This window comes from Alexandromys fortis, unplaced genomic scaffold, assembly GCF_014885135.2.
Source record: "Alexandromys fortis isolate MF-2015 unplaced genomic scaffold, M_Fortis_MF-2015_v1.1 scaffold_32, whole genome shotgun sequence".
Taxonomy (NCBI): Eukaryota; Metazoa; Chordata; class Mammalia; order Rodentia; family Cricetidae; genus Alexandromys; species Alexandromys fortis.
Window position 1 is genome coordinate 11,718,625 of NW_026067938.1, and position 11,602 is coordinate 11,730,226.

The 11,602-nt window shown below is 40.8% G+C and overlaps 1 protein-coding gene across 1 annotated transcript in view; it reads right to left on the reverse strand.

The window, feature by feature from the left end:
• The window catches only part of LOC126504841 (disintegrin and metalloproteinase domain-containing protein 25-like), a 34,360-nt gene extending 33,625 nt beyond the window's left edge, over nucleotides 1-735 (reverse strand). Inside the window, exon 1 of the mRNA XM_050147396.1 lies at nucleotides 666-735. The gene's annotated coding sequence lies outside the window, so the exon portion shown is untranslated. The remainder of the gene's footprint in view (nucleotides 1-665) is intronic.
• Nucleotides 736-11,602: the final 10,867 nt, after the last annotated feature.

Consider the following 11,602-nt stretch of genomic DNA (forward strand, 5'->3'; position numbering starts at 1 on the left):
TTGGTGAAGCAGATAAAAGAATCAATGAGTCCAAAGGTCCATTCGACATGACGTAGTCAAGTGGGATTCCTAACAGTGGAAGCAGTGGCTGTCTCCGACTCTTCTTGGTTTTTGGGATGCTCTTCTTTATACTGGGTGGCCTTGCCCAGCCTTAACATAAGGCAAGGTGCTTGATATGCCATGTTTTGTGGATATCCAAGGGAGGCCTGTCCTTTTCTGAATAGAAACTGAGGAGGAGTGAATGGCAGAGGCAGAGGGGAGGTGTTGGGGAGGATCTTGGAGGAGAGGAGGGAGGAGAAACTATGGTCAAGATTAAAATAAATAAATAAATAATGAAAAGAAAAAAGAGTAATATGAAAAAAATGAAGGCCAATGACAACATAAGGTTCCTGTAGAAGAATAAATATAAAGGGGAAAGAACTTTATGGAGAAAGAAAATAAAAAGATGCAGAAAGCATATTTAAACAAATAATGCTTTTTGTTCTCCATACATGGGAAACTATGACAACCTTTAGGTACAGAGAGCCAGGGGATAAATCACAAATTCAATCCGAAGAGGAACTCACAAGGACACATGACGATCGAATTACCAAAACAGAAAACAAAAATATTGAAAGCCTCCAAGAGAGAAGTGCACCCGACGATCCCTTGACCACGTCACTAACCTGCTGAAGCCGTCAGGTGCTCTGTGCGTCAGGTTGAAGTAGTTGACCAAGAGTAGAGCCCGCCCCACACGTTTCTCACTGGACAAACATGTTGTTTCACTGGTAAGCACAGCTTGTCCCTGACTTGTGTTTCAGAGGTGTTAGCAGAAGGCGATTGGAAATACAGCTACACGATGAATAGAGGTTTGTCAGAACCATTTACCAACAAAATGAAATGTTTCGTGGCCTACAGAATAACGAATGGTAATAAAAGGGAGCAGGCCTTTAAAGAGAATAGTCTCCCAGCATTGTTTTTATCTGTCTGAAATACGCTGCTTAATTGTTCACTTGATAGATTAAAACTACACGAATTTTCTTGAGGGTTAAGAGAATGTGACACAGAAAAGACAAAGAATTAAGAAAAGCTTAGTGGAAACTAAGGCAGACTTTATCGGATTGTCTGTCCCATCTGGCAACCTCGTGATTACCAATGTTGGGGGAGGCGTGGAGGGGTGTGGCTGGCAAGCTGCCGTCATTGCTTTCTATCCAGTGCTGACGTAGGCGCCAAAAACCTGTTGGTAAGTTTGATATGTTGGGCAATCTTTGTGATAACTTAGTTCTTAGGCAACCGTATGAAAAACAAACTACGTCTACTGGCTGGTTGGTCTGGAGTGTAATGAGATTTTGCTCCTTAAGGTGGCAGATGGCCAGGGTGCTAAGTGAGAGATGCTCTTGTCAATTTCCCATCTGTGACAAAACGCTTTGATTCAGATAATTAATAGTATTTTGATAAAATCCTGGAAAATCAGTGTTAGAATACTAATAAATAATGTCTTTGGGGAAATAAATGATGGTTGTGTATTCAGACTCTTCATTTACATAACAGATACCTGAAGGGAACAGTTTTCAAAAAGAAAGATTCATTGTTATGGCTCATGGTGTCATAGATTTCTGGGCATGGATGTGTAGATCCATTGCTTCAGTCCTAAAGTGAGGTAGAAGAACATCACGGAGGCTGGAGTACATGCCAGAGGTTTGAGTCATGCCATCCAGGGAGCTGAGAATGATGGGAGGAGCCTGAGAGGAAGACATACCTAAAGAGACCCATTTTTCTTCAAATAAAGCCCCCATTCCATATCATCTCCTTGTAGTCAACCTGTTCAGATTCTGAATCCCTCAATAGATTAAAGCACTGATTAACTCAGAGTGCCTGTTCCTTTGTTTTGTTTTTTTTTTTTTTATCACTTGGAAGAATATTAGAAGGTTCTGTGATCAATATCTTTTAAGTTGGCATGATAAGAAATAATACGCCCATGTAATAGTAAATTTGATATTGGGCTTTCATAATATTTAAAATATTTTAACTGCTTAGGTCACTGTTTTATAAGTGCTAACTGTAAAATAATTCTTGTGCACCTTTGAAACAGTTCTTACCAATAATTTATTCAAAATTACAAAGGAGCAAACTAGTAGGGTGGGGTAGACTGTCGTAGTACTGAGGAGGTCTCATCTGCTCCAATTAGAGCATCATAGATGGTCTTCCAGTGCAGCTGTACTGCAACCAAGCAGATTTCAGAAGGGTTTCCAATTCACTGTGCCTCCTACTGTGGCTTCAGAAAATTCTAGTCTGCCCTCCCAGCACTCTCTGCCTCTGAGCAGGGCTTTGAAGAGCTGGTCTCACCCTCTCATATTCTGGGTGGACATTAATGACTTTATAAGATACATCATAGTTCTCAGTGTGGTCTTTATTTATTTTTTATTTTTTAGAAATCTTCCATATATGAACCTATGGGATTTTTTTTGTCAAATACATTTGAGGATTTTGTCATTAGTTTTCTACCTAGTTATGTAAGATAGAAGTAAGATAGAAGAAGAAAACAATATTTGTGGATATGAAGACCCTGGTTTTAAAATGATCTATGATAATAACAACCTCTCCAAACTACAATTTATTATATCAAGATCAACTAAAAATTAGTTTGAAGATTGGAATATGAATTATATAAGAAAATGAGCATTTTGCTTAGCAATAATACATTCTCAAGAGTAGCACACTCTTTCTCCATTCTTATAGCCAGAGGGACAGTGTATTTACCTATATTATATATTTATATCATTTATAAACTGCACCCAAAAAGATTTGCCATCTTCCATGTTTCTGTTTTTAACTTCTGATTTTGAACTAGTTATAGGTTTGCAGGAACCTGTAAGTAATCACACAGGGAGGGACTACTTACCTTCAACCAGCACCCTGACTATATTGTCTTCCATGGGCTAAGCAGGTTTTAAATACTAATAGTTATCTAAAGCCCAAGAACTTGGTTTCATAAAATCTACAAAGCACATTCATATTTCCCCAAACAAGAAATTGTATGTTCACTCAATATCCTATCTTTTCCAGTGATTTTATAGTTGCATATTTTACAGTTAATTTCCTGATTCACACTAAAATTTTACATAGAGTTTGGTATTGGAATTTGAATCATAGGTGGGTTTTTTTTTTTACCTCTGGGGTAGTACTTATTGATTTTTTTTTAGGATGATTTATTAAAAAGAATGACGTCTTCCATTGATTTGCTTTTTTGTTCCTTTATCAAAAGTAAATTGAGCATGTTTTTATGTGGATCTATTTTTGGGTCTCTAATTGGTTCCACCGACCTGTGAGCCATCATTGTTTCAGAACTGTGGTCTTGATGACTGTCCTTACAAATCTAGGATTGTGATTCCTCCCAATCTAGTCTCTTTTCTCAAAACTGTTCTTGTTAGTCTAGTTGTTTTGTTTTTCTATATAAATTATAAAATAGCATTGCCTATGCTCATATTTGAAGAGCCTCCCTAGGTTTCAATAGGGAAGTGTGACAGCTGGAAGTCAATTTAGAGAGAACGGGTGTTTTCACCATGCCAAGTCTCCTTACCCAGGAGCACAGTTAGTCTCACCAACTTCTGTGGGCCTCTTTCCTTTCTCTAGTTGACATTTTAGATGACATTTAGTTACGTTTGTGTTAGCAAATGTAAAACTCTTATTTTGGTAGGCTTTTCTTTATGAATTGAATCTTCCTTGGAGTAATTTTAAATAGTTATGTGCATTTTAGTTTGCATTTTTCCCGTCCATTGCCAGTGTCTAACTTTGGGTGTTGGCTTTATGTTCTGAAACTCCACTGAATTCTTAATTTCTAGAGTTTTTGTTTACTTTTTGCTTTTGTAGATTTCTATTTTTGGTGTGGTTAATTACGTAAATACAGATAATTTTCTTCCTTTGGGAATTATAAACTTTTGGTTTTCGATGACTTGTCTTATTATTAGATGACTTGTCTTATTATTATGGCTTGGACTTATGGTGCATTGTTGACTAAGAATAGTCGTGGCATGTAGCCTTACTTTGTTCCCAATCTTAGAGTGAAAGCAGTCTTTAATGTTAGCTGTAAAAGTGTTATAGATGTTCTTGTTGGGGGGGGTCAGGAAATATTCTCTATTACTGTTGTATTGGGGTGTTTTTTGAATCATGAATTGGTATGGATTCCTTTAGGTGATTTTTGTGGTGGCAGGAGGCTCCGTTGACATACATAGTCGTATAATTTTTTATTTTTCCTTTTTGAAACTGCAACTTTTTTGAGATTATAATCACAACACCACCCACTCCCTTTCATCCCTCCAAACCCTCCTTTATACCCCTCCCCATGAGACTTCAAATTCAAGGTCCATTTTTTCACTAGTAGTTATTGTATGCATATATGCATATATATGCCTATATATACATATATATTCCTAAATATAACCTGTTCAGTATGTATAATGCTACTTGTAAGTATGTTTTCAGGGATGGCCATTTGGCATTGGACATCAAATTGGTGTGCTCTTCCCTGGGTTAGACCACGTCTTCTGGTTCCAGCTTTCCTCAGTTGCCTATAGTTCTTTGTGTAAGCTTAAGTCCTCGTGGGCATTCCGCCATCCATTTTGGGCAGTCATGTAGATGAAAATTCATGTAGGTGTAGTTTCTGATGCCACGAATAGACACTCTTACAGCAAACTTCCTGTTGCTCTTGCTCTTACAGTCATTCTGACATAGTTGCTTTGTGTGTGTGGGTTTGTTCATTTTAACCTTGTTATTATGAGTTACACAAGTTTATTTTTAAAATTCTGAATGAGATCCAAGTACCTGAAGAATTCTGCCTGATTTTAAAGTTTTAGTTTTTCAGTGTACTGTTTGCTGAAAGTTTTTCAGTTTAGAGGTTTGCACCTAAGCTCATGAGAACTATTGGTTTGCAGTTTTTTCCGTGTAATTCTTAGATGTATTATCGTTGGCTGGTGAGAAATGATAACAAAGGCCTCTTTAAAGTAGTTCAGAAGCATTCTTCTTTCTGGAGGAGATTTTTGAAGTGGTGTTAGTTGTTTGGATAGTTGATAAATTCTTCACTGAGATTTTTTTGTGTGTGTGTGCATGTGTGTGTGTGTACCTAGAAAATTCTTTCTTGGAAGCTTTGAAGATACAAATTCAAGTGTGTTAATCTTGTAGGATTGTTCCCGTGACCTGCTTCATCTTGTCTGATTGGAAGTTTGTGCAGTATGAGGAAGTAAGGAAGGAAGGAAAGAGGAAGCATTTGTGTGAAGGCAATATTACTACAGTGGTATACAAACTCTCCAGAAGTGACACTCCCTTGACAAATCCCTCCATTACCTTTTCACTGACAAACTCCTCAAAGTCATAGACATCCCATGACAGACACAGGTCTAAGTGGGCAACTAACAGTAGCCTTCAATCAATGTGGATAATTTTGAAATTTTGGTTGTATGCTTTAAGAATGATCATGTGTGTTTATTTAGACTTCTCACGATGCCTGCCATGCTTTGGGTTTCACAAGGCACATATGAGCAGCCATATATGTGCACTAGCCAGTGACAAAGTACCCAAGCATCTACTACACAATGGTTTATTATAATAAAATACATAATTATTATAGCAATTATTACCTAGCAATAATAACATTAGTTTTTTTCTCCTAGCCACCTGCTTTCTCATTTCCCTCAAAAAGTAGTTGCCTGAAAACTCCAGGATGACAATAAACCAGATGCTGCTCCAGCCACTCCTCTCATTGAGAGGGAACCCAACTCCCAGCTCCCCGCTTTCCCATGTTGTCCCATGCCCACAGGAAGTAGCCAAACTTGAGCTGATGCCCCTATATCCAAAAACTCTAAGATGTTTGGTCAAAACTGAGACCCCAGCCCTCTAACGCCCCTATATTCAAGGAGTCTGGGATGATTGGAAGCGTCACCCCAGTCCCTGGTATCTATCCTAAGCTCCTCCCCAATGGGAGTTGCCTTGGTCCAGACTCCACCTCCGGGAAGCCCACCAAGTGCTGACCCTTCCCTCAGGGAGGGTCAGGACTACTCCCACGGGCTATTTAGGCTCGCTCCGGAAAAAGGTGGACGTGGTCTCGAAATTTGTGTGGACTCCCCCACCTCTGTCTCCCCCCTCCACCATGCTCCTGTGCCACCCTGGAGTGCTGCAGTAAACATGGGCATCTTTGATTCAGTCTAATCTCGTCTGACTGAAATTATTTGCATCGGCGGAGAGGCTCTTCTTAAGATTATTTCTAACAGACAACTTCAACAGAACCTCCATAAACAAGTTGCCCATGCATGCTTCAGCATTGCCAGGGAATAAATTTCAATTTCAGTTTCTCTTCTGGGAAGTGGTAGGATCTTTGGGAAGTGTGTCTGATTGGAAGCTCTTGTATCACTAGTGTTGTATCCTCACAGGGGGATGTGGAAGCCCAGTTTCTTGTTTTGTTTTCTGTCTCCTGGTTCATCATATAAACAGTTGGTTACCACATGCACTCTCCACCATGTTGTAACTGTAGCCACTGCAGCCAGAAGAGCCGGGACTGAGCTAATGCCAGCACCAAGCCTTTGAACCTCCAAAACTATATTAATAAGCCTTTTCTCTTTATAAAATTACTTGCCTCCACTATTGTGTTGTAATAAAGCAAGGCTAATTAATACAATGGGATAAACTAGGGCAACAAAAAAAATGCCTTAAAAGCTGGCTCTAGCAAATCTAGATTTTTGACTTCGAGAATACTGAATTTATTTCTCAGAAATATAGGTATAAATGAAAACAAAACTATGGTTGATTATAGATGGGAAAATCCCCATGCTAGCCTCTTCTTCCTGTCAGACATGCTGGAGCAATCAGCCCATTGTGGTGAGTAGCCTATGGGTACCACAGCCTTAAAACCATAGCCACTAGCTTTTCCAGGGTTTCTAGTCCTTCTGGAACCACATCCTATAAACAATTTAGTCACTCAAAGTTTTGCTTCTTTTTAAGACAAGGGCCTCTCCTACTAGCTCAAGCTGGGCTTGGACTTGCTCTGTAGCTCTGGGTTAGCATTCTTGGCAATGTCCTGGCCCTGGCCTCCAGAGCGGCACAGTTATAGGCACGTCCTACTAAGCCTTGCCACATTCTCTGTTTTGATAAGACAGTTGTTAAGGTTGGAGTTCATTGTTCACAAGGAACTCTTTTGACTTGGAATGATCATTTCAAGTTGTGTACTCACACATAACACTTTCTGGCAAGTATTCTCGCATGAGTCCTATCCTTCAGAAGTATATTTGATCATCTACATTCATGAGGAAACAATTTTCTTAAGACTTTTGGAAGAACATGAGATTTGAGACTGTCAACCAAATCCTGCAGCCTTGGGGAAGAGTAGTCACTAGACCATCAAGTAATCAAGGGTCCTAACTGGTCACACATCCTAGCTGGGAACCTCCAAAAGTTGTCCTGATTTTTATTACAACAATTTGCCTATTATTTATACTGTTCTTGGATGAAATATCTTTGAGAATAAAATTTGCTTTCATAGATCACCATAATAGGAATTTGTTTCTTAGGGTTTTCTGTCTGATTTATTTTCAAGAGAGGGTTTCTCTGTATAGACTTGGATGTCCTGGAACTCACTCTGTAGACCAGGATGCCCTCTAACTCATAGAGATCCTCCTGCCTCTGTTTCCTGAGTGCTGGGATTAAGGGCATTTGCCGCCATCGCTAGGCTGTTTCTAAGTTTTACCGCAAGATACTATTATTATAATCCCTAGTACCAGATATTATACCATTGTGATACTCTAATGTTATATATTGTAAGGATTTTATCATCATGATGCGATAATTTCCCGACTCTAAAGTACATTTCTGATACTATATTTAAGTTCATGAAACAATAAGAACACTTACATCAGAGATACGTGTATCACTTCTAATACTTTGAAGATACTCACCTTTGTTCTGATGGAGGAAGGTCATTGGTTAAGTAATAAAGAAACTGCTTGGCCTCATAGGTTAAAATATAGGTCGGAGGAGTAAACAGAACAGAATGCTGGAAGGAAGAGGAAGTGAGCTCAGAGATGCCTTGCTCCCCTCTACCGGGCAGACATGATAGCTCTGCTCTCTGAGGCAGATGCACGCGATGAAGCAAGCTGCCAGGTCAGACATGCTGAATCTTTCCCGGTAAGACTAATGCTACACAGATTATTAGAGATGGGTTGATCGGGATATGAGAATTAGCCTGTAAGGGCTAGAGTTAATGGGCCAAGCAGTGTTTAAAAGAATACAGTGTCCGTGTAATTATTTCAGGGCATAAGCTAGCAGGCGGCTGCGGTGCTGGGGACGCAGCCCAGCCGCTCCTATTACAACATTGTTCATTCTTGGATATATTTTTGTATTGCTTTGTAAACAGTGAGACCTCCATCTTTGAATTTTAGAAATAAGCTCTCTACCTAATAAGCTTCCAGCAGTTTAGAGTGTACAAAATAAGTAGGTGTGATCACACGCAAACACTGAATTCCCTTTATCTACCACAGTGCGACAAGTGAAAAGAAGCATTTTGAGTAAAATGCCATACAGTTTGTAGTTTTGTTTTCTGCATTTAGATATCCAGAATCAAACTTGGTTGGAAAATAATGAGTAGGAGATTCCAGAAGTAAGCAATTCAAAAACAACTATTCCATCTTAGTTATAAGCTACTAATAATTATTACTTGTTATTATAATCTCTCTCCTTGTCAGCTCTAATCATCAGCTCAGTACAGCCTAGAATCTACTGTGAGGAGAGTCTCAGCTGAGGGAACCCTCTGTTCAGACTGACCTGTGGGGGATTCTCTTGAATGTTAATTGATGTAGGAGGACCCAGTTCATTATGGGCAGCAACAACCCTTTGGAAAATTTTCCCATAAAATATATATAGCTAAGCTTGACCTTGTGTATGAGCCACTGAGTGGTATCCTTCATGGCTTCTGTGGCACTTTGTAGGTAGTGAGTGAGTTCCCAGGTTAGAGATAATGTTTTGTGGACTAGTAAGTTTGCTTTCAAGTTGGTGTGTGTTCATACTCTGTTCAGACTCCAGTTCATAATGACCCCCTACAATGGTGGGCAGAGACCAGGAAGTGCGAGCCACCTGCATCTGATCTTTGTGACTGTCTTTCAAGATGGCTCTCCTGGTACACAGCCTGATGACTTCTGGTTTCATCCTGGAAGTTCTGGAACAGAAAGATGCTTCAGATTTTCCAGCCAGAGGGAACACACCAAGCTGAGAAGTCACCCAGAGCTTACTCATCCCTTAGGTCAATATTTCCCAAGCTTCTCCGAGGATAAGAATCCATGAGGCAGTAGCTGAAAATCTGAATTCCCCGTTGGTGTCTTTGGAGAGTCTGATTCAGTCACCTCAGGGTGTCGTCTGGGGATTTCCTGCTTGTTAGGCTACCAGGTTACTATCATTAGGGAATTTTGGAGAATATTGAGTTAAAGTGGGCTTTCCCAAGTTGTCCCCCATGAATCGCCTTTTAAAAATCAAAGTATGCCATGCTCTGCCTAGCTACCCTGCTTGGGGCCAGGCTGGAATCCCGCCATCCTTGACAACTTGGAAATACTCAGTGGCAAAAACACACTGGGGGCTGGAGAAGAAGTGAGAGTATCAGACTGTTCTACACACGAGTGCCTTTTTCTATGTGGCAGCGTGTTATAGAAGGGCCTAGAATGTGGCTCACCTGTACAGAGTCCTGGGCTAGCCACACAGACTTATTGAGTCAGGGCCTGTGGGTAGATTAGTTGTATTTCATTTGTGTTATTATCATTGGCCATGATGCTAATGGTTTTATCCAGGACCGTATGCTTGGGAGACAAGAAGCTCACCAAACCCATTGCCCATCGGATTTTTTGCAAGCTTGCCTCACTTTCCCACAGAGAGCATCTAGAGGACCACCATTAGCTTATGTCTAAGCCTGGTGAACTGCTTTCCCTTTCATCACTGTGACTCTTTCCCCATCCATCAGCTTTGAGGATAGATATCACAAGTCACAGGTGGTGTTGAACACAACTGAGGAGACCCAGGATGCTAGTACCTTAACGATTCAACCGGAAAAAGGGGGAGGGGCTCAGAGCTCTTCAGCTCTTCGGGTCCACCAAGTCTTTATATTTTTGTTCCTGATGTCTGTCTATAAACACTCAGACCACTTCCTGTTTCCTGCATATCAAAATGAAGCCAGCACCATGTCTGCCTGCACTCTGTACGTCCCACCACGATGATAATGAACTGAACCTCTGAATATGTAATCTTGTCTCCCAAGCATACGGTCCTGGATAAAACCATTAGCATCATGGCCAATGATAATAACATAAATGAATACAACTAATCTACCCACAGGCCCTGACTCAATAAGTCTGTGTGGCTAGCCCAGACACCTTGCCTGTAACTGTCACCACAGGAACCCTGCTACCAGCTCTGGCTGAACCTAGGCTGCCCCCCCCCCCCTTCCCCTCTTCTCTTAGTCTGCATACTTTGGCGAATGTTAATTCTCATTCTGGTTGTACTGCAACTCATTTAAAAGTTTGTCTCCTCTCTTTGTAGATTTTCTTTTCAAAGTTTCTGAACCCAACCAGCAGTTTGTCCTCTACCCGCTACACTGACTTCCAATCATTGATTCTCTGCGGCCGTTCCTCCCCACCTCCCTGATCTCACCACCAGATTGGCCGCTATCCACCCAGAGTGTTTAGCCTCATCCAACCTCGGTGCACGGGCATGCCCTCAGGACACACTGTCTTCTTCCTACCAGGCAAACAAATACCTTCTGATACCCACCAATGACAAAGCACCATACAGGTTACATATGTTGGCATTTGGGAAACAGATTTGTTTTCATTGTTTTTTCTTTACTTCTTTATTCAGTTCTCTCAGCTGGATGCTGGTAGACTTGTCTTTGTCTAAAACTCTCATAGGGGAGGGGTGGGGTCTACAAGAGCCTGCAAGGAAAGAGATAGAGGAAAAAAATAGCAAAATTGAGACACACTACAAAACTTACCAAACTTCACATCTGTCCATTGGTTTTAAACACTGTTTTTTTTTTTTTTTTTTTTGTCTTTCTCGGGAGGATCATTGTTATAATTCTATTTTGAATTTATATCTGGAATTCCACCCCCCCCCCCATGATCGCTGCATCTTCAAACAGGGAATAGTGAGACAAACTTGCAAGTCCGCCTGCTTCAACTGCAGAAAGGGTTGACTTCCTCGCTTTTCAGACTCCTTCCTCAGATGATTGACTGATGTCCTTGAAGGGACACCAGGCCACTAGAGGCTCTAACAGACCTTGCCCTTCTCCCCCATTCCCTCTGCCTTGCTAAAACCATTAGATTACTTTCCTGAAGCTAGCCACGGTGGATTATTCCCTTAATTGGCTACTTCCTCCTCCCGAGGCTGATTACCAAGGTCCAGCTATCCAACTTTTGAAATCCAGCTGTCAAAAGCCCTCTTCAACTCACCTTATTAGCATGCCCGATTAAAATTAAACACCTCATTCTAACACTGTCCCCCCCCCCTTTACCTGTATAAACCGCCCTTTGCCTATGTGCCATGTATGTCTCCCCTCTATCTGGAAGCAGTCTTTTAGTCCTCTAAGTACAAATGCCCCTTC